General features: G+C 37.9%; 1 pseudogene; it reads left to right on the top strand.

The window, feature by feature from the left end:
* Positions 1–18,731: 18,731 nt before the first annotated feature.
* LOC150015869 (transportin-1 pseudogene) lies at positions 18,732–21,805 on the top strand (annotated as a pseudogene).
* Positions 21,806–24,542: the final 2,737 nt, after the last annotated feature.

Genomic DNA, 24,542 nt, shown 5'->3' with positions numbered 1-24,542 from the left:
GAGGTATCATTGGCAAATATGTTTTCCCATATGATTGGTTTCCTTTTCATCTTGCCAATGTTTTCTTTTGCTGAGCAGAAACGCTTTAGTTTGATGTAGTCCCATTTGTTTATTTTTTCCTTTATTTCCCTTGCCTTAGAAGATGTTTCAATGAAAATATTGCTATGTGGGATATCTGAAATTTTCCTGACTATGTTTTCCTCTAGGACTTTTATGGTGTCATGGCTTACCTTTAAATCTTTGATCCATTTTGAGTTTATTCTGGTGTGTGCTGTAAGTTGGTGGTCTAGTTTCATTTTTTGCACATCCCTGTCCAGTTCTCCCAACACCATTTGTTGAAGAGGCTCTTCTCACCCCATTTTATGTTCCTTCCCCCTTTGTCAAATATTAGTTGATGATATAGTCTTGGGTTTATTTCTGGGCTCTCTATCCTGTTCCATTGATCTATATGTCTGTTCTTATGCCAGTACCAGACTGTTTTGATCACAGTGGCTTTGTAGTATAGTTTGATGTCTGGTATTTTAATTCCTCCTGCTGTGTTCCTCTGTCTCAAGACTGTCAAAGCTATTTGGGGTCTTTTTTGGTTCCATATAAATTTTTGAAGTATTTGTTCTAGGTCTGTGAAATATGTCATTGGTATTTTAATAGGAATTGCGTTGAATCTGTAAATTGCTTTGGGTAGTATGGATATTTTGATGATATTGATTCTTCCCATCCATGAACATGATATTTGCTTCCATTTATTTATATCTTCCTTAATTCCTTTTTCAGTGTTATGTAGTTTTCTGAGTGCAGGTCTTTTACCTCCTTGGTTAAGTTTATTCCCAGGTACTTTATTTTTCTTGTTGCTATAGTAAATGGAATTTTTTTTTTTTTTTTTTTTTTTTAGTTTCTATCTCTGATATTTTATTGCTGGTGTACAGAAATGCCTTAGATTTCTGTATATTTACTTTATATCTTCCTGTTTTTCCAAATTAGCTTATTATATCAAGTAGTTTTTTAGTAGAGTCTATAGGGTTTCCTATGTATACTATCATGTCATCTGCAAATAATGACAGTTTTACTTCCTCTTTCCCAATTTGGATGCCTTTTATTCCTTTTTCTTGTCTGATTGCTGTGGCTAGAACTTCCAACACTATGTTCAATGGAAATGGAGATAGTGGACATCCTTTTCTTATTCCTGATCTCAGAGGGAATGCTTTCAGGTTTTGTCCACTGAGTATGATGTTGGCTTCAGGCTTCTCATATATAGCCTTAATTATGTTGAGGTATGCTCCCTCTATTCCCATTCTGCTGAGTGTTTTAATCATATATGAGTGTTGTATTTTATCAAATGCTTTTTCTGCATCTATTGATATGATCATGTGATTTTTGTCTTTCATTTTGTTTAGGTGGTGTATTATATTTATTGATTTGCGAATATTAAACCATCCTTGCATTCCTGGAATGAATCCCACTTGATCATGGTGTATGATCTTTTTAATGTGTTGCTGGATCCTGTTTGCCAATATTTTGTTAAGGATTTTAGCATATATGTTCATCAGTGATATTGGCCTGTAATTTTCTTTTTTTGTTGTGTCTTGACCTAGTTTTGGAATTAGGGTAATACTGGCTTCATAGAAAGAACTTGGGATTTTTCCCTCTTCTTGGATTTTTTGAAATAGTTTCAGGAGGGCGGGAGTTAGTTCTTCACTAAATGTTTTATAAAATTTGCCTGTGAAGCCATCCTTTCCAGGGCTTTTGGGCACTGGGAGTTTTTTTATTACTGTTTCAATTTCATTCTTTGTTATTGGTTTGTTCAGGCTTTCTACTTCTTCTTGATTCAGTTTTGGAAGATTATATGTTTCTAGAAATTTGTCCATTTCATCTAGATTGTCAAATTTCTTGCCATACAATTGTTTGTAGTAATTTCTTACAATCCTTTGTGTTTCTGTGATATGTTGTGATATCTCCTCTCTTGTTTCTGATTTTGTTTATTTGGGTCCTCTCCCTTTTTTTCTTGATGAGCCTGGCTAAAGGCTTGTCGATTTTGTTTATTTTTTTTAAAGAAACAGCTCCTACTTTTGTTGATCTTTTGAATTGTTTGTTTAGTCTCTATGTCACTTAATTCTGCTCTGATCTTGATGATTTACTTCCTTCTACTTGATCTGGGCTTTGCTTGTTGTTGTTCTAGTTCTTGTAGCTTTAGGGTTAGATTTTTTTTATTTGAGATTATTCTATTCTTTTCAGGTAGGCCTGTATTGCAATGAACTTTCATCTCAGAACTGCTTTTGCTGTGTCTCATAGGTTTTGGGCTGTTCCGTGTTCATTGTCATTAGTTTCCAGAAACTTCTTGATTTCTTCCTTGATGTCATTATTAACCCATTCATTATTTAATATCATGTTATTCATTCTCCATGAATTTGGATGTCTTTGATCTTTTTTCCTTGAGGTTGATTTCTAGTTTCAAGGCATTGTGGTCTGAAAAGATGCTTGATATAATTTCAATTTTCTTGAATTTGTTGAGGCTTGTTTTGTGTCCTATCATGTGGTCTATCTTTGAAAATGTCCCATGGGCATTTGAAAAGATTGTATATTTTGCTTCTTTGGGGTGAAAAGTTCTATATATATCAGTTAAGTCCATTTGGTTTAGTGTGTTGTTCAATGCCTCAATATCCTTAGTGTTTCTTTGCTTTGAAGATCCGTCTATTGTTGATAATGGAGTGTTAAAGTCCCCTACTATGTGTGTGTTGCTGTTTATATCCTTCTTGTAGTCTTCTAGTATTTTCCTTATATATTTGGGTGCTCCTATGTTGGGTGCATATATGTTTACCAGGGTTACATCTTCTTGATGGATTCTTCCCTTAAGTATTATGAAACGTCCTTCTTTGTCTCTTTTTATGGCCCTTGCTGTGAAATCCATTTTTTCTGATATAAGTATTGCTACCCCAGCTTTTTTTTCATGTCTGTTTGCTTGGAATACTTTTTTCCAATCCCTTCACTTTCAGCCTGTGTAAATCTTTTGTTTGGAGGTGTGTTTCTTGTAGACAGCATATATGTGCGTCATGTTTTCATATCCATTCTGCTACCCTATGTCTTTTAATTGGAGCATTTAGTCCATTTACATTTAAGGTTATTATTGACATGTATTTAATCATTTCCCTTTGTACTTGTGTTCCTCTCCTTTTTTTTTTTTCCTTCTTTTTCTTAAAGCATTCCTTTTAGCATCTCTTACAATGCTGGTTTGGTGGAGATATGTTCTTTTAGTCTTCCGTTGTCTGAGAAACTCCTTATTTCACCTTCCATTTTGAATGAGAGCCTTGCTGGGTAGAGTAGTCTTGGTTGTAGGCCTTTGTTTTTCATTGACTGAAATATTTTTGACCATTCCCTCCTGGCTTGTAGTGTTTCTGTTGAGAAATCAGTTGATAGCCTTATTGGAGCTTCCTTGTATGTTATTTCCTGTTTTTATCTTGCTGCTTTTAGGGTTCTCACTTTGTCTTTGAATGTTGCCATTTTAATTATGATGTGCCTTGGAGTGGGCCTTTTTGGGTTCATCTTTATTGGGACCCTCTGTGCTTCCTGGACTTGCATGATTTTTTCTCTTATCAGGTTAGAAAAATTTTCTGTCATTACTTTTCCTACCAGGTTTTCTATCCTTTGCTCCTCCTCTTCTCCTTCTTGTATCCCTATGAATCTAATGTTGTTTAGTCTCATGTTGTCCTGCAGTTCTCTTAAAACCTCTTCATTCTTTTTAAATCTTTTTTCATTTTGTTATATTGTCTGGGAATTTTTTTTTCTACATTGTCCTCTAACTCACTGATCTGATCCTCTGCTTTGTTTAGCCTGCTTTTGATAGATTCTACTATGTTCTTCAGTTCAGAAATTGTATTCTTTGTTTCTTCTTGGTTCTTATTAACAGTTTCTATGTCCTTTTTTATGCTGGTGTAGTTCTCTGTGAGTTACTTGTAGCTTCCCTGCAATTCTTTATAGTTTCCTTGGAGTTACTTGTAATTTTCCTGGAGTTTGTCATAGTTTTCTTTGAGATTGTCTAGTACACAGAGCTTCTTTATCGCCATTCTTTTGAATTCCATGTCTGATAGTTGGCTTATGTCTATTCCATCTATCTCTCTTTCTGGGTATTCCTCTTTTTCTTTCACTGGGAGGTTGTTTCTGTGTCTTCCCATGTTGGATTCTTCTTGTTTTTGTTCATTAGGTTTGTCTACTTTGATTTCCCACCTTTGTGGTATGAAATTCTTTATAGGAGACCTGGGGGATTCAGTGCTGCAGTCTCTTTGATCTCATGAGCCTGATGCTTTTGGGATGCCCTTTATGCCATTTGTTTATGCTGTCTGGTTGTATTTCAGTTACTCTTTGGTGGATTGTTCCCTCTGGCTAGCTGATTGAGGGTCACTCTGACCACCTTGTCTTGAGTCCTTTTGTGGAGATGCTGTTAAAACACAAACACACAACTCAGGCAAGAAACCCACACCCTCAAAAATATCCCCCATCCACAATCTCATTATCAGCAGCAAATGAGTCAGTATTAATATAAATGTAGAGAGGTTAAGACTATTATACTGTAGGAGAAACAGATAAGAGTTGTTTTAAATGAAGGAAAGATAATTTTTCAGAGGGAAGATGATAGAATAATAATAGTAGCAAGTAGGGTCAAGGCTATGTGAGACAGTAAGTAATATTTACATTGTAATTTAAAAAAGAGAGGGAGAAATGCAGAATAAAGTGAGAAAGTGGAAGTATATAGTATTAGGTTTAAATAGTAGTTATGTGCTATATGTTTAGTGTGAAAGAGAGGCTAAACAAAACAGACAAACAAACAAAAATTAAAGAAGAAGGATAAGAGGAAGTGAAGGTAGGAAGCAGATTCAAGAGAGTTTTTTTAAAAAAGGAGAAAAAATAAAATAAAATAAAAAGGAAGAGAAAAAAAGGGACGAAAACAAAAGGGAAGAGAAAAAAAGGGGGAAGAAAAAAAAAAGAAAGAGTTTTTATGCTGTTCAACCTTTGTGTGCAATCTTCTTTTTCTGGACCCACATCTGGTCAAAATTCCATGGGTTTCAAATCTTTTGTGGCTGGCTGGCTGTGAGGAGACCTGGCTGGTTTCTGTGGCTGCTTTTTTCTCACTCATAGGCCTGCTGCAACTTTCTGCTGTGAGCTGCACTGAGTTGGGTCTCTCCCCACTTGTCCTGAGGCACCCTCCAGCAATCCTCAGGCTTCTCTAGCAACCTTGTTCTGCTGGCAGACTAGTGAACATGTCCCTAGTCCCTGCTCAGACTTGGGTCCTGTCTTCGCTCCTCCTCCCGAGAAGTCTCTGTGCTCCAAGCCACAGCACCAGGTTGCCTCCGTCTCTGACTGGCAGTGTCTCACTGTTCACCTGTGTGCACTGCTTGCCTGCCTGGGGTCCCCACTGAGTCTGCATTTATGCCGCAGCTCTCCTATATGGGCCCCTCTCCCTGGCTTAGTCCCGCTCCTTTTTGTTTAGTGGTGCCATGATGTACACACCCATGGCGCAGGGTTGCCAACTCAGATTTGCCAGCCCAGGGGGTCCCCACCTAGACTCAGTTCATACAGCTTCCCACAGTCCTGGCTGCTCCCTGTCCTCCCACACCTCCAGCTGTTTCAAGGAAACCTTCCTTTTGTCTCCCTCTGGGACTCCGCTGGTTGCAGTGCCTATGGCAAAGGGCAGTTTCCAAGCAAATTTCGGCCAATGAGCCGGTCTGCAGCTGCTCCTTTGGGGTGCGGTGCAGCAGCAGCGCTGGGCTGGGGGGCCCAATGACTCCCCTTGAGAGCATGGGCGAGCTTTCTGCCCTTTTCCACTCTGCTCCCACACTCCCTTCCTCACTCACGCTATCTGAAATCTGCACTCACTCACTCGTCTCTGTGTTTGTACTCCAAGCCTTTCCTCGATGGGAGCAAGCAGATAACACTGCTACCTACTCCACCGCCGTCTTCGGACCTGAAATTTTGATATACATTTGAATCTCTTGGTTTTGGGTAGTTTCAGTTTTGTCAAGGAATCTATATATATTTTACTGGGAAAGTAACTGCATGCTAATGAATGAGTAGGAGTTAACTTAGAGTAGAAATAATTATAAAGCACCTGTCAAAAATGAAGTGCTATAGAAATGCTAAATAATGACACTAATATAAAACTGATTGTCGTGACTTCAAAGGAAGTGTTAAGTTGGAGTGTTTTGATGTGTATGGCATTTGAATGATCTAAATAAGGTGTTTAGATACTCACACAAGAGACTGTTCTAGCCACTTAAGGGAAATAAGAGCCTGTTCTACCCACTCAATGTTTTGATGCTTCCGTGAGAATTTTAGCATTTTAAAATATTATTTTAAAAGTAAGGATTGTGTTGTCTTGATTAAATTCATACAAAGAAAGGACATTGCCTTAAAAATATAACATTCTTCTTACATTGCCTTGCTTTGTACCTTAAGTTCCTGGAGTCTCTGCCTCTGGTATGATCCAGTGCCCCTGAATTCAGGTTGAAGAGATACAGAGTTAGGATAGCAAATTGGTAGTGAACTCTTGTTGGAATTAGGGCTTTCAATTAAGTTAACTTTCTTGTTTTAAAGATGTATCTTGCTTATTCATGCTCTTATTTAAAATATTAATTATAAAGTATTATTTAGCAAAGTAATGAAATCTCTGGCCCTGGACTCAGAGTTAAGTTCAAATTTATTTTTTACTCTTGGGCCATCATGTGATCTTCTTTCTTCACACCTCAGTTTTTTTCACTGGTTAAATGGGTATTAGAATAATAATAGTAGTTAGCTAATAAAGTTGTGAAGATTAAATGAAATAATGCATGTGATGTGCTTGCCATAGGAGTGGTTTTCTGCTTTTCCTATTTGTGAAAGGTGGCATTCACAATATTTTTTGCTGGTGATTTCAAATATCAAATTCATAGAAATATTCTTTCATGATATGGAAGTATAGCTTAGCGATTGAGCTGAAATTTCTAGCTCCCCCAATCTCTAGCTGTGTAGCCTTGGGTGAGTTAGCTAACATTCTGTGCCTGGATTTTCTCATTTGTAAAATGGAGATAATAATAATACCTACCTCATAGGGTTCTTGTATATAAAGTACTTAGCACAATGTTTGACATGTAATAAATATTCAACAAATATGACCTATTATTCACTTTAAAGCTTAAAATGGTTAGTTAGCTTTTTCTTATAAAATGATAGGTATTTTGGGTATCCAATTTTACCATTTTGAACACTCGATTTCCCCACTTTAAGAACAGTTCTTTCCGTGCCTTGTTTGTTTCAAAGTAGGTTCTCAATTGTGCATGCTAGCAGTACAGGGTGCACTATCATGAATAAGTAAAGAAAAAAAGAAAACCCCTAACCTGATAATTAAATTTTCTGATTTTCTCTTAAGTGCTTTATTTTAATACCCACCTTCAGATTTGTTACACTAGATGCCAATGAATAAATCTGGGTGTCTTGTTTTCTCTTTTCTCCTTTTTAACTTCTAATAAAATGAATAGATGGTAGATACTGCAATTATGAGTGACAAAAACTGGCACCACAATGATTAATTTCCTCTCCTAAAGGACATTTGGCCATTTTCCTACTGCCCCAACTGATTACTTGTAGTTTTGTAGTCGAGGCCTGAAGGCTGAAGAGGGTGCAGGAGAGGGAATAGTGTGTCTGACTGCTCTCTCAAAATACACTACAAACTCAGAAGTATCACTTGCAGAACCTCTACCTAGTGACCTGCAATGCTGGAAATCCTTCTGGCCCTGTGAGTGCTTCAGAGTCAGGAAGCCTGTTGTACTAGATTTGGTTTCTCTTGCATCTAACACAGGCACATAGTAGGTACTTAATACTTCTTTACTAGTCAAATGCATGAAAGTAAAAAGAAAAACCTCTTTAGAACTTTGTTAGCGTTTATTTTATTTAGATGTTTCTAGTCCTGGGAGATTATACTCTGTCTATTTTATAGTAAATAATTTTGTAAATCTAAACAAGGTTTATATTTACAATTCTATTTAAAGAAATCCATGAAGAATGCTTTTGTGAAAATTGATTAATCCTTGTCACTTCATGTTTCATAAATTGCTCTTTCCTGAAAGTAATAAAGAGGCACGAGTCCAAAATAAAATGCTATAGAAAAAGCATAAGGTCCTGGGGAATATGAAGTTACCACATCTACCATTTAAAATGCAGATCTGTCTACTTACCATTTTCTTCTTTCAGGGGATACCTGCCACCAAATGTTAAATTAAACATCTCTATGGTCAACTGAAAAAGCAGATGTGAAAGCATTATAGACTCTTCAAAACTGAAGTGTTATATTTCACTATTCTATTAATATTTAAAGGTATAATGCCTAATTTTTTTAAGTGTATTTTATTGATTATGTTGTTACAGTAGTCCTAATTTTTTCCCCTTTGCTCCCCTCTGCCCAGGACCCCCCTTCCCCTCAGCAATCCCATCCCCCTTAGTTCATGTCCATGGGTTGTGCATATAAGTTCTTTGGCTTCACCCTTTTCTATGTTATTCTTTTTTTTTTTTTTCCAGATTTAATGTGTTTTATTGATTAAAATATTACATTTGTGCCAATTTCCCTTCCCTCTGCTCCCCTCCACCCAGTGGCCCCCCTCCCTCCAGTTGTCCCCCCCTTTTAGATTATGTCCATTAGTTGTGCATACAGTTCCTCCCAACCTCTCTCCGTCTATTCCATTCCCTCCTACCTTGCTCCCCAATTCCTATATCATCTCCCTCCCTTTCCCCACTCCCCCTCCCTGTTGACCTCCCCCCAATATGCTTCCCGTACCCACAGTTCCTTTTCCACTCTCGTTGCCTATTTAGTTTGCCTTTGTTTCATCTCCCTAGCTTCTGTTTTTTTTAAACCAGTCCCTTTAACATCTCATATAACAGTGGTTTGGATCTAATGAACTCTTTCAGTTTTATTTTGTCCTGGAAACACTTTCTCTGTCCTTCTATTTTGAATGACAATTTCGCTGGGTAGAGTATTCGTGGTTGTAGGTTTTGGATTTTCATTACTTTGAATATTTCTTGCCAGTCTTTTCTTGCCTGTAGGGTTTCCCTTGAGAAGTCAGCTGATAGTCTAATTGGGACCCCTTTGTACATAATTCTTTTCTTCTCTCTTGCTGCTTTTAAGATTCTCTCTTTATCTTTAATTTTTGACATTTTGATTATAATGTGTCTTGGAGTGGTTCTCCCTGGGTCCAGTCTCTTGGGAACTCTCCTTGCTTCCTGGACCTGCAAGTCTATTCCCTTCCCCAAGTCTGGGAAGTTCTCCTTTATTATATTTTCACTCAATTGTTCAAGTTCTAGTTCATCTTCCTCATTCTCTGGCAAACCAATGATTCTTATGTTGGGCCTTTTATAGCTGTCCCAGAGGTTTCTGATCCTCTCATTGTTGCTTCCCATTTCCTCTCGCTGCATTGGTTGACTGCTTGTTCCTTCTCCATATTCCAGTTTGTTGAAATGAACTCTGGATTTTATTTCCTTTCCTTCTGTCTCGTATGCGGTTTTGTTCCTTTCGTTATGAAAGTTTTTCGCTTCTTTCATATCTTTTTCCTGCTCTTTTGTGAATTCTGTAAGCCACCTGAAAACAATGGCCCAGAACTGAGCCTCTGACAGGTTTCTTATCTGTTCATCTGTCAGGTTCTCTATCTGCTGCCTGGTGAGCTGCACCACCAGGATTTCTATAGTTGTCTGCCTCATTTTGACAGATGCGTTTTGTTTTCTTGGGCCGGCTGTCGGGGGCAGTGCCTGTGTACGCGTCACAAATCAGCGACCGGCCGGCGCCTGCGTGTCCGCGACCTATTTCGCAGCCCTGTGGCGCTTTCTTTGGGGGCGGGGGTCCAAGATGGATTCACACAGTTATTCAGCTAGGAGACCGGGATCCGTCCTCCCGTCCCCCTGGGCCTCACTGTTCAAGGCGATGTGGTGGCTGCTTTCCCCAGCGTTGGGGTCGCGAGCTGCCGGGGGTTCGACTGCAGCCGGGGTTGTTCTCCCCGCCGCTGTCCCAGGTGTGACCGCAAACAGCACTGCCCTCTTTAACTCTTACCTGCCCAAATGGCACCGCTGGTTTATAACTTCATATGTTGGACTTCCGTGTAGTTTTATTTTCTGGAATTTCTAGTTATCCTTTGTTTTGAAGTAGTTGTATTCCTCTCTAGTTGTAGAGGGAGACCTAGCGCGTCCGTCTAAGCCTCCATCTTGGCCGGAAGTCCTTCTGGCCATTCCCTTCTCCTTTCACTTTCCTGTCCCACGAATGGAGGCCTTGGAAGAAATTCTTTTTTTTTTTCTTTTCATCTTTTTGTCTGAGTATTTGGCTGCAATATGAATTGATGCTTCAAGATAATATGTTTTATCAACTTTGTGTTAGCTATTATGAACAAATTTTTATGGTATTTTGAACACTTATGATTTATTAACTTGTGCATTTGTAATAAATTCTGTGCCTTTAATAATAAAAAAGGACCATCAAAAGGAAAAAATAACATTTGTTGAAATATACATGGTAGTTGAGATCATAAACCTGTCTTCCTAGAAACACTACCTTCTATTTTATTTATGTTTTTATTTTTGCGTTTGTTTGATTCCATTTGCATGAATTAAAATATTTTGCCATTTGTTTTTAGCTATGCTAAAATTTAAAAAAACTCTAATTGAGTTATATTGCCTATTTGTGTAGGAAATTCTCATTTATTTCATGTTATAGGGGAAATACCAAAAGCAAAATGCTTTATTGAAGGAAAATATGGTGATTATAAATCTTTGTAGGTTCTCAGAAGTATTATCCCAAATTTACATGAAACATGAATCTTTTTATACCAGTGCCTCTCTAAGTTTAATGTGCATATAAATCACCTTGGGATCTTGTTAATATACAATTCTGATTCAGTAAGTCTTGGGCAGGGCCCAAGATTGTGCATTTCTGACAAGCTTGTAGGTGATTCTGATATTCTGGAATACCCAGGCTTTGCAGAGCAAGCACATATGAGGTCTGTCCAGAAAAATTCCAGCCATTGTTAATACAACAAGAATGGTTTGCATGACATTGATGTAACCTGGCAGCCAAGGCGAGCGGTCTGGAATGAGCATGCGTGAACAATGATGACTCGAATGTACTAGTCAGTGGGGGCAATAGATGCCATTGAGTGAGCTTGCGTACTGTGTGGCCATTGCATTCAAACTGACTGAGTGAGTAGAGCAATGAATCTGCATCAAATTTTGCATTAAGCTTGAACGTTCCTCTGTGGAACTATTTGGATGGTTTAGAAGGCTTTCAGGAATGATGCAATGAGTACAGCACAAGTAAAATTGTGGCACAAATGCTTCAAAGATTTTGAAGAATCTGTTGAAAGCGATCCACATTCTGAAAGGTCTGCAACAAGCAGGATACCTGAGAATGTTGAACATGTATGGGCTGCAATCAACAAAGATCAGCAACTGACAGTGCGAGAACTAGAAGCTGATCTGGGGATTCCAAAAACTACTGTGTTTGAGTCTTTGACTCAGGATCTTGACATGAAATGTGTCATGGCAAAATTCATTCTTCAGCTTCTGCTACCAGAGCAGAAGGAACATTGTGATGCAGTTGCTAATGACTTGATTTAAATTACTTCCAATAAACCAGATTTCCTCAAGGAGGTCATAATTGGAGATGAATCATGGGTCTACAGCTATGAGTATGATTTGGAAATGAAGGCCCAGTTGTCCCAAGGAAGTCACTTTGTTCTCCACACCTGAAGAAGGCACAGCAAAGTTGCAGCAAGATTAAGACCATGTTAACTGTGTTTTTTGATTGGGAAGATGTTGTCCATCATGAGTATGACCCTCCAGGTCAAACATTTAATAAATAGTACTACCTCAATGTTCTTCGTTGGTTGAGAGATGCAATATGATGAAAATGGCTGCAGCTATGGGCAACCTATGATGGGTAGCTTGATCACGACAATGTGCCCACTCATACATCATGTCTCCTGCAGAGTTTTTTGGTGAAACATCAAATCACCCAGGTGACTCAGCCCCTTTACATCCCAGATTTGGCACCCTGTGACTTCTGGCTTTTCCAAAAACTAAAATCACCTTTGAAAGGAAAGAGATTTCAGACCATTGATGAGATTCAGAAAAATACAAGAGGGCAGCTAATGGCCATCCCAACAACAGATTCTGCAGAGTGTTTTGAACAGTGGAAAAGATGCTGGAAATACTGTGTGAGGCCCCAAGGTACCTACTTTGAAGGAGACTGAGGCATTATTGTCCTATGTACAACATCTCTTGTACCTTGTATCTTATTCAATAAATGTCTCTACTTTTCATAGTGCATGGCTGGATAATTTCTGCACAGACCTTGTATATACATAGACATGTTTAGTTTCTTTGGTTCCAGTTGTATGATTCCATTGGCTGGTAGGACTCAAAGTTAACTTCACTTAGCGAAATTTAATTTATAAAAGAATTTGTAATTCTGGCAATGAGTTGGCAATAATCAAGCTCCCTTTTCTTAAAGGAAAAAAAAGCTGAGATTCATACTTATTCTCAGCTGTGATTCATCCCTGGGATCCTCAGATCCAATCGGTGGTTGTCTAATGGGGCTATAGGACTTTTCCTGTGTCTCTTATTCATGTGGAATTAAACTTTCCTTTCTAGATATCAAATAGAGATGGGTGGTATTTTGAAGAAAATGTATTCCTGTTTTAAAATATTTCCTCACCATTGAGCTTTTACCAAAGTTCCTGAAGAATAGTTAATAATTTGAGGCCTCACCCTGACTGGTGTGGCTCAGTTGGTTGAGTGTCACCCTGCAAAGTGAAAGGTTGTGGGTTTGATTTTGGTCAAGTCACATCCTGGGTTGTGGGTTCAGTCCCTGGCTGGGGCTTGTACAAGAGGCTCTGATCAGTGTTTCTTTTTTACTTTGATGTTTCTTTTTATCTCCCTTCCCCTCTCTCTAAAAATAAAAATAAAATAAAATCTTTAATAATTTAGGGCCTTGAACTGACGGCACCTCTCCATGCTTTTGGCTGATTATAACATATAAAAAAATATCTAAGTTAACTAATGATAAAATGGTCAAATTTCTTAAATTTAGTTGTTTAAATGTTGTTCCCCCACCCATCCTTTATACTATAAATCTTTAAGGGCAAGGTCTATGTAAGCTTTATCTTTGTAGTTTTAGAGAGAGTTTGCACACCATAATAGTGAATGAATTAAATGCAACTGTCAAGTTGATGTGCAGATTCTACTATAAGGTCTTTAAAATGATAATGACTATTCTTGGGGAAGCTTAGGGTTCTTTTTTCTTCTCAAGACTTGAGATTCTTCAGACATGTCTGGGCCAGCCACTGACCCCATGTTGCTCTGTAAATCTTCATTTTATCACTTTTAAAATGGAGATAAAATATTTTTCATTAGCTAAGAATGGTAAGAGTAAGCTGTAGGTTTTAATGTTCAGTGAGCCTACCAGTCTACTTTGCTGAAAAGGGACCCAGGGCATATTTAAATCATCCTGAGAAAGACCCAGACTCCCTCACCCATCATCAAAGATGATGCTCTGAGTACTTTACACTGTCCTTTTTCACCACACAGAGAGCTCACATTTTCTAGCTTCCCCTTTAATAGATTTGGGACCATATGGCTAAATTTTGGAAAATAGAATATCAGTGAAAATGATGTATACTGTTTCCAATCTTGATCCTTAAAAATATCCTGCATCAAGTGCTAGTTTTCTCTTGCCATTTTCTGGTGGACTTGGAAGCCATATGCTCCAGACTGGGTAGCCTGGGTCCTGGAGCTTGGAGGATTGTTGCCCAAGAGAGCCATATCACCCATGTTAGACCATGCTGTGCATGAGAAATGGACCTTGATTGTGTTCAGTCATTGAGATTTTTGTACTTGGATGCAGTAGCCAACACTAATCGTTCTGATTAATATACCTCCTGATGCTTGTAAAATGTTTTCAAGTTTGGAGTAGGGATGAGGAATGAGAGGTGGAATAAAATGAGAGAGAAGGTTAGTGGACTTGAAGGAAGGGGACTGGGTATGAGGATATCATGTGAAGAGCAGGAAAGTCTGTGTACAAACTCAGCCCAGCCTCTGCCTCTAGGAGAACTTCACATTTCATCTCTAGAGCTATGTTTACTGTTGGTTCTGTTGATATATGGTGAAGGCTTTCTTTCCACAGTAGTCAGTAAGTCTTCTATTGATTGAATTTGATACTTATCTATGTTTTAAGACTTTGGTTGGTTACTCTGAGCTTAAACAAGTTGAGTTCCTCACTCTCTTCCTCCCTCTGTCCCCATATACACAAGTTTCCTGGAATTTTGTAAACCAAATAACATAAAGATAAATCCCCGAATATCCAACAGGTTGACAGTGGAATAGAAAGAAAAGATCTCATTGGTGTATGTACTTGGGAAAAGCCACACAAAACTAGCTTAAAAGCAAAGAAAGTGGCAAAAAATAACATTGTTGTAAAACTTGCTAATATTAAATGGTGTTTATTACTTGTCTGGCACTGACCCATACCATCTCATTTAATCACTACATCCATATGAGATAATTACTATTAATATTTTTATTTAACAAAAGAAGAGCTGAGGCACACAGGGCTAAATAAATTGTCCTGATTCCACAGCTAGTAGACGAAAGACCCAGAAGTTTTCCATTACTTTTAAGATAAAGACCAAATATCTTAATGTGCCTTACAAAATCCTATATGATGTCATTCTTGTCTACAAACCTACCCTACTCCTGAAGCCAAACATAATGACCTTCTTTTAATTTCTCAGTGATATAATGATTTTCTCCACACTAGTATTCTTTCCCTCCTTTTTTCTTATATCATCTATCTTACTGAAATTTTAGGTCAAAATTCAGTTACTTGGGGAATTCTTTCCTGACCAACTCCCAATCTGAAATTCTGTCAAGTTTCCCTGCCATCCACACTCTTAACATCTTGTACTTTTCCCTATGGCATTATCAGGAACACTTATTTGTCTTGTACTTGGAACATTGTCTATCTTTTCTCAAATGTAATCATTGTGAGGCAAAGACTAGAACTCGTTAGCTCATTATCTCTGCTTGGATTAAGTAAATATTTATTAAGAGAATGAATAAAATGAATGACCCTCAGATTTTAAATTGATAAAATATTGGTAAAAGATGGAATGAGAGCAGGACAGTAGGTGAAGAACACTGCTATTGAAAAGAACTATGAGAAGCATGTCCTGTACTAGTATTCTTAATAGTTTTATTGTGTTAAAAAGAAAATTAAAAAAATTCTATTCACAGTTCTGCAATGAGAGGTACTCTTGACATTTTTTAAGATGATTTTATTCTATAAGAAAACTTGGAAATTTTCAGTCTCTTGGGTGACACTGAACTTGTTACAAAAGACCCTTGAATTTATAAAAGTATTGAGCACTGTATATAGATTGATTAGATGATACATCTTCACACATGTACACTCCTATATAAAAGATATGTGTAGATGCTATTGCAAATAATGCAATTTATTTAAAAGCATTAACATTAATAGGAACTTTTTATAATTATTTATTTCCCTTAATCTCTTTAATTTCTAGTACCTTCACTCTAATAGTTATAAACATTGAGAATATTAAAAAATGGCCTGCATACTGAAGTGGTAAAAACTTCTAGACTTAAGAAAGCTAAATATGATATACCTTTAACCAGGTTCATGAAGAATAAGAAAGAATACCCAAATAAATAAAATCAGAAATTAAGCAAAGACATGACATCTAACACCACAGAAGTGCAAAGAATTATAACATAGTACTAAAAAACAATTATATGCCAACAAATAGGACAATCTGGAAAAAATGGATAAATTCCTAGAAAAATACACTCTTCCAAGATTAAATTAAGAAGAAAAAAAAATCTGAACAGATGAATTACTACCAACAAAATTGAATCAGTAGTAAAAAATAAAAAGAAAGTCCTGGACCAGATGGCTTCATAGGTCAATTTTACCAAATATTCAAAGAATTAACACCTATCCTTCCAAACTATTCAAAAAATTTAAGCTCATTTTATGAGGCCAGTATTACAGATTCCATAGCCAGACAAAGACATTACAAAAATCAAAAATTATAGGGCAATATCCCTGAAAAACGTAGATGCAAAAATCCTTAGCAAAATATTAGCAAACTCAATTCAGCAATACATTACAAAGGTCATACTTCATGATCAAGTGGGATTTAATCCTGGGATGCAAGGTTGATACAATGTCCACAAATCAATTAACGTGATACACCACATAAACAAAATGAAGAATAAAAATCGTATGATCATACCAATAGAGGCAGACGGAGCATGCTTTTATGATAAAAATGTTTAGCAAAGTGAGAAAAGAGAAAACATACCTCAACATAATAAGGCCATATATAACAAAATCACAGCTATTATCATACTTAACACAGAAAAGTTAAAGCATTTTCCGTAAGATGAGGAATTAGACAAATACGTGCACTTTCATCACTTTTGTTTAACTTAGTACTGGAAGGTCTAGCCATAGCAATCAGACAAGAAGAAGAAATAAAATGCATCCAAATTGGAAAGGAAGAAGTAAAGCTGTCATTAGTTGCAGATGACATGATATTGTATAGAGGGAACCCTAAAGATTCCAAACACACACACACACACACACAAACAAAACAAAACAAAACAAAACTACCAGAACTGATAAAGGAATTCAGTAAGGGAGCAGGATACAAAATAAATATTCAGAATTGGTTGCATTTTTATACACCAATAATGAACTATCAGGAGAGGAAATTAAGAAAACAATCCCATTTACAGTTACACCAAAAAAGAGAGAAATAGCTGAAAATAAATTTAACCAAGGAGGTGAAAGGCCTATCTCAGAAAAATATAAGACACTGAAGAAAGGAAATGAAGATAACAAATAAATGGGAGCATAGATAGGAAGAATTAATATTGTGAAAATGTCCACAGACCCAAAGCAACCTATGGATTTAATGCAATTCTTATCAAAATACCAATGGCATTTTTCACAGAACTAGATAATAATTCTAAAATTTGTATGGGACCACAAAAGACCCTGAATAACCAAAGCAATATTGACAAAGAAGAACAGAATTGGAGCTATCACATTACCTGATATAAAAATATCTTACAAGGCTATAGTAATCAAAACAGCATGGTACTGGCATAAAAACAGACACATAGATCAATGGAATAGAATAGCGAGCTCAGAAATATATCCATGCCTATGTGGTCAATTAGTCTGTGACAAAAGAGGCAAAACTATATAGAATTTGATTTGTTCAATAAATGGTATTGGGAAAACTGGAGAGATACATACAAGACATGAAACTAGACCACCTTCTTACACCACATAAAAGAATAAACTCAAAATGGACTAAAAACTTAAATGTAAGATTCAAAACCATAAAACTCCTAGAAGAAAACATAAGCAGTAAAATTTTGGATGTTGGTCTTAGTAATTTTTTTTTCTGCTCTATCTCCTTAGGCAAGGGAAAAAAAAGAAAAACTAAACAAGCAGGACTACATTAATCTAAAAATATTTTGCACAGCAAAGGAAACTATCAACAAAATGAAAAGACAACCTACTGATTGGGAGAAGGTACAGTAGTCCCTCTCTATATCGTGGTTCACTTATAGCAGTGTCACTGTATCGAGGGATTTTAAAAAATATTATATTTAATTATTTATTGCAGATTTTTCACTATTTCATGGGATTTTGCAGTACTGTATATGTATGTTGTTAAAGTTACGTAGGTTTAAAAGTGTAGAATAAATGTAAGATTCCTACTTCATGGGAGGGTCTAGAATGTAATACAAGTGATAAGTGAGGGAATACTGTATTTGCAAATGGTACATCTAATAAGAGGTTAATATCCAAAATTTATAAAGAATTCACATATCTTAACACAACCCCACCCCCAAACAATTCAGCTAAAAAGTGGGCAGAGGACTTGAATAGAAATTTCTTCAAAGAAGACAAATAGATTGCCAGTAGACATATGAAAAGATTCTCAGTGTCACTAATCATCAGAGAGATCCAAATTAAAACTGCAATAAAACACCACTTCACACCTGTCAGAATGGCTATTTTCAATAAATCAATAAACAATGTGTTGGAGAGGAAAATGGAACCATCATGTACTGTTGGTGGGATTGTAAATTGGCATAGCCAATATGGAAAACAGCATGGAGGATCCTCAAAAAAGTGAAAATAGAACTGTCTTATGACCCAACAATTCCACTTCTCGGTATTTCTCTGAAGAAATTCCGAACACTGATTTGAAAAGATATATGTACCTCCGTGTTCATTGCAGCATTATTTATAACAGCTAAGATATGGAAATAACCTAAGTGTCCATTAATAGATGAGTGGGTAAAAAAGTGGTGGTACATATATACAATGGAACATTATTAAGCCATAAAAAAGAATAAAATCTTATCATTTGCAGCAACATAGATGGACTTAGAGGGTATTTTGCTAAGTGAAATAAATCAGACAGAGAAAGACAAATATGATTTCACTTATATGTGGACTCTAAAGAAAAAAATAAATGAACAAACAAAACAGAAACAGACTCATAGATACAGAGAACAGACTGAGGGTTGCCAGGTGGAGGGGGGTGGAGGGCTAGGTGAAAAATGTCAAACTATTAAAAGTAAAAATTGGGGGCGGCCGCGGCGGCAGGAGCAGCAGACATTGGCGGCTGAGCCGCAAGGATCAGTTCCCCGGATTTCGTGGTCCGAGACTTCCTTTGGGGCGTCCAGAAAGCAAACCAAAATGGAGTATGAGTGGAAACCTGACGAGCAAGGGCTTCAGCAAATCCTGCAGCTGCTGAAGGAGTCCCAGTCTCCAGACACCACCATCCAGAGAACCGTGCAACAAAAACTGGAACAACTCAATCAATATCCAGATTTTAACAACTACCTAATCTTTGTTCTGACAAAATTAAAATCTGAAGATGAACCCACTAGATCATTGAGTGGCCTCATTTTGAAGAATAATGTTAAAGCACATTTTCAGAACTTCCCAAATGGTGTAACCAACTTTATTAAAAGCGAATGTTTAAATAATATTGGTGACTCCTCTCCTTTGAGTAGAGCCACTGTAGGTATTTTGATTACAACCATAGCCTCCAAGGGAGAATTGCAGAATTTGCCTGACCTCTTACCAAAACTCTGTAGCTTATTGGATTCTGAAGATTACAACACTTGTGAGGGAGCGTTTGGTGCCCTTCAGAAGATATGTGAAGATTCTGCTGAGATTTTAGATAGTGATGTTTTAGATCGTCCTCTCAACATCATGATTCCAAAATTTTTACAGTTCTTCAAGCACAGTAGTCCAAAAATAAGATCTCATGCTGTTGCTTGTGTCAATCAGTTTATCATCAGTAGGACTCAAGCTCTGATGTTGCACATTGATTCTTTCATTGAGAATCTCTGCGTTGGCTGGGGATGAAGAACCAGAGGTACGGAAAAACGTGTGCCGGGCAATTGTGATGTTGCTTGAAGTTCGAATGGATCGCCTGCTTCCTCACATGCATAATATAGTTGAGTACATGCTGCAGAGGACCCAAGATCAGGATGAAAATGTGGCTCTAGAAGCCTGTGAATTTTGGCTCACTTTGGCCGAGCAACCAATTTGCAAAGATGTACTTGTAAGGCACCTTCCTAAGTTGATTCCTGTGTTAGTGAATGGCATGAAGTACTCAGATATAGATATTATCCTACTTAAGGGTGATGTTGAAGAAGATGAAACAATCCTTGATAGTGAACAGGACATAAGGCCGCGCTTTCACCGATCGAGGACGGTGGCCCAGCAGCACGAGGAAGACGGCATCGAAGAGGACGATGATGATGACGACGACACGATTTCAGACTGGAATCTGCGAAAATGTTCTGCTGCTGCTCTAGATGTTCTTGCAAATGTGTATCGTGATGAGCTTTTGCCACATATTTTGCCCCTTTTGAAAGAATTACTTTTTCATCATGAATGGGTTGTTAAAGAATCAGGCATCTTGGTTTTAGGAGCAATTGCTGAAGGTTGCATGCAAGGCATGATTCCATACTTGCCTGAACTCATTCCTCACCTTATTCAGTGCCTCTCTGATAAAAAGGCTCTTGTGCGTTCCATAACATGCTGGACTCTGAGCCTCTATGCACACTGGTTAGTCAGCCAGCCCCCAGACACGTACTTGAAGCCATTAATGACAGAATTGCTAAAGCGTATCCTGGATAGCAACAAGAGAGTACAAGAAGCTGCCTGCAGTGCCTTTGCTACCCTAGAAGAGGAGGCTTGTACAGAACTTGTTCCTTACCTTGCTTATATACTTGATACTTTGGTCTTCGCATTTAGTAAATACCAACATAAGAACTTGCTCATTCTTTATGATGCCATAGGAACATTAGCAGATTCAGTAGGACATCATTTAAACAAACCAGAATATATTCAGATGCTAATGCCTCCACTGATCCAGAAATGGAACATGTTAAAGGATGAAGATAAAGATCTCTTCCCTTTACTTGAGTGCCTATCTTCAGTTGCCACAGCCCTGCAGTCTGGCTTCCTTCCCTACTGTGAACCTGTGTATCAACGATGTGTAAACCTGGTACAGAAGACTCTTGCACAAGCCATGCTGAACAATGCTCAACCAGATCAATATGAGGCTCCAGATAAAGATTTTATGATAGTGGCTCTTGATTTACTCAGCGGCCTGGCTGAAGGACTGGGAGGCAACATTGAACAGCTAGTGGCCCAAAGTAACATTCTAACCCTAATGTATCAGTGCATGCAGGATAAAATGCCAGAAGTTCGACAGAGTTCCTTCGCCCTGTTAGGTGATCTCACAAAAGCTTGCTTTCAGCATGTTAAGCCTTGTATAGCTGATTTCATGCCAATATTGGGAACCAACTTAAATCCAGAGTTCATTTCAGTCTGCAATAATGCCACATGGGCAATTGGAGAAATCTCCATTCAAATGGGCATAGAGATGCAGCCTTATATTCCTATGGTGCTGCACCAGCTTGTAGAAATCATTAACAGACCCAACACACCAAAGACGCTGTTAGAGAACACAGCAATAACAATTGGTTGTCTTGGTTACATTTGTCCTCAAGAGGTGGCCCCCATGCTACAGCAGTTTATAAGACCCTGGTGCACCTCTCTGAGAAACATAAGGGACAATGAGAAGAAGGATTCAGCATTCCGTGGCATTTGTACCATGATCAGTGTGAATCCCAGTGGAGTAATCCAAGATTTTATATTTTTTTGTGATGCTGTTGCATCATGGAGTAACCCAAAAGATGATCTGAGAGACATGTTCTGTAAGATCCTTCATGGATTTAAAAATCAAGTTGGGGATGAAAATTGGAGGCGTTTCTCTGACCAGTTTCCGCCTCCCTTAAAAGAGCATCTTGCAGCTTTTTATGGTGTTTAACCTCATAAACTTAAGCTGCAGTCCCATAATTAGGGGTCCTTCAGTCTTGGAGACTATGAGGGAGCCTCTGTACCCAGGGAAAATGTTACCCTTTACAGGGGGGAAGGGTAAACCAGTAGGGAATACAGTCCCAACCCTACTGGGAGGGGCGGGAGGGAGGTGTTGCCGTCACTGTATTAAGTCGATGTTGGGAAACGTTTTAACATCTGGAGCCTTTGTGGGTGGAAATCTGTCTTCAGTTACAACTCCGCACTGGATGTGAAGAAGCAAAAACTATTCAGTCTGCTCACAAAACAGTACATTCTGGAATATTATGGGGAATTGTACCAAAACAAGAACCATATAAATGATGCGTAGAGATAAAAAGGAGAGGAAAATTTCTATAGCGCACAATAAAGGAAACCTAAGAAAGGGGGTCACAAACAGTAAAGAAGCTTTTTTATTTTTAATTTAAAGGTTTTTTACAAATTTCCCCACATGATGGGAACTTGTTTTTGCATGCTGATAGAGAACTACACAGATGAAGCTAATAGTGTTAAAAATCAGCTTGCCAACCCATAGTAGAAGCAGGTTCTTGGAAGCAATTGAAGGTACCCCCCAAAAAGTTGGAAATAAAAAAAATATAATTTAAACAAAGAAACACCCTGTGAAATGCCAAATGAGTCACTCCTTTTACGTTTGTGGGGTGGAATAAATGGGGTTGGACATATCAAACTAAAGATTGGACTCTTGATTTTGCATTAAAACATTAATGTAGTGGATATAATTTGATGGTTGTACTTCATTAGATTTAATTTCTAGGCCAAGACATTATTTTTAAAGTGCAGTTTAAGGTTCAGGCATGCATTCTGGCTCATAGTGATTGAAAGTAAATTAGTGGGGAAGTAAGTAGCATGCTTGCATCATGTAGAATGAGATTGGTATTCATTTACCTCTGTCGCGCCAGTTTGTGTTGCAGTTTACCAATTCAATATAGCCCTGCATTTAAAATTCCTTTTTAAGATTAGTGGATTTTATTTTTACTAAGAATATAGATATATAAAGTACTGTAGTTTACAGCTAGGCCTTGAGATATCTTATTAGGATCTGTTAGGAATAAGATTGGTATTGTATTGTGTGTAACCTGCACAATGTGGAAAGCTGATATACCTGTGCAAAATCTTTGCCTCTGTGCTGTCAGTGTGATGTGCTTTCTGCATGGTTATATACTACTAGTGATTTTATCAAAACTCCTCAAACTTAAATTACATGGTAAAAGAAATGTAAGAGGCTGCGTAAATGTTAGTTGGCACATAAAGACAATTGTAGAAGTTGAAGACATGATTGCTATATTTCAATGTTTATTCCCACTCAACATAATTGCCTTCTAAGCATTTTTGTTTTTGTTTTTGTTTTTTTCTTTTCAAAGCATGATCTTAAAGATATGTTTAAGTTAATGGATGTAATGCAGGGTTCCTACACTGTTTTGGCGCATGTTGGTGGCCCTCTGTGCCCTAGATATATGCACACAGGGTGCAAGTAAAAAGCTACAGAGTGAAAGTTGATTTGGATCCTCTTCATTTCATTTGTTTAGCTTTTCTGTTATTTTTCTCTACTTACATGTATTCCTGTGAATAAATCCTTGTTAAGTTAAAAAAAAAAAGTACAAATTGGTAGTTACAGAATAGTCATGAGGATGTAAAGTACAGTATATAGAGTATAGTCAGTAATATTCTAATAACTAGGTATGGTGTCAGATGGATACTAGATTTATCAGGGGGAGCACTTCATAAATTATATACATGTCTTTATACCACTATGCTATAAACCTGAAACTAATATAAAATAATATTGAATGCCAACTGTAATTGAAAAGTTAAATAAAATAAAAAAAAGAATGCAAGGGTAGCTCTATTAATATCAGACAAAGCAGCTCTCAGAATAAGAAAAGTTATCAGTGGTTTCCAGAGGTTCAAGAGAAGAGAGGGAGGGATGAATAGGTGGGACACAGGGGGTTTTGAGGGGCTCTGACATTATTCTGCATGATATTGTAATGTGCATACATTACATGATGCATTTGCCAAAGCTCATAAAACTATACAACACAAAGAGTGAACCCAAATGTAAACTACAGACTTTAATTGATAATAACGTAACAATATTGGCTCATCAAGTTTAACAAATGTGCCCCACTAAGGCAAGGTGTTAATAGTAAGGGACACTTTGGGGAGGCAAAGGCATAGGCCTATATGTGAATTCTACTTGCTCCAGCCTGCAATCTCCACCTGCCCCAGTGCCTGTATACATGAGATCACTTTCTTTTTCAGAGTAAAGTTAAGGAAAACTGTTTTGTAGAAGCTGCTAGCTGCCCCTCTCCCAGCCCAACTTATCTGCCCTGGTTGCTAGGTATCTGTTTACCTTAGAAATGGAACTCTGCAGGGTTCTGAGTGGTGACTTGTGACCCACAGGACACTGGCACTCGGAGGCAGAGCTATGAGCCCGACCAGCCATGGAGGGCCTGCTGTCTGCTATGGCATCCGCCTTCCAGCAGTTCCTGGAGCACCTGTGCAATGTTCTGCTGCTGATTTCTGAAAACCTGAGACAGGTCCCAGGTCTCCGTGCATTCCCCTGGGTGATCCAGGGATCTCTGCTGTGGTGGCGGTGTCTTTGATCGTAAAGAGAGCACACTCTAAGAAGTGTGAAGACTCTAGGCAAAAGGTGTTCTGCCCACCAGGAAGTCTGTGGAAGATGTAAAAATTGTTGGACCAATGACAAGCCGAGGACTCCCGCAGGCCGCAGGGGTGGAGGCCAGTCCTCCCACATTGCAGCCCTTGTGCTGTTAGCCGTGAAGGAAGCATCATTGCAGCGTGAAAATTCACACCCAGAATGTGAGGTTCAGTGGCTGAAGCTGAAGCTTCAGATTCTGTCTGAATCCCCTGAAGACCATTTAACGCAACTTCAGTAAAAAATGTTTGAGGAGGAAATGAGCTACTTAGAAATGGAGAAGAAACTTCTCAACGTGTATAGAAACATGAGCTCCACATATCAGACTCTCCACTCTACAGGAAGATGGTGGGAGACATGGTCAAGGAGTTAGAGAGAAGC

This window comes from Furipterus horrens, unplaced genomic scaffold (genome assembly GCF_987537825.1).
Source record: "Furipterus horrens unplaced genomic scaffold, mFurHor1.1.pri manual_scaffold_3, whole genome shotgun sequence".
Classification (NCBI taxonomy): Eukaryota; Metazoa; Chordata; class Mammalia; order Chiroptera; family Furipteridae; genus Furipterus; species Furipterus horrens.
The sequence above is the reverse complement of the archived record's forward strand: the minus strand, read 5'-3'. Positions and strand labels throughout refer to the sequence as shown.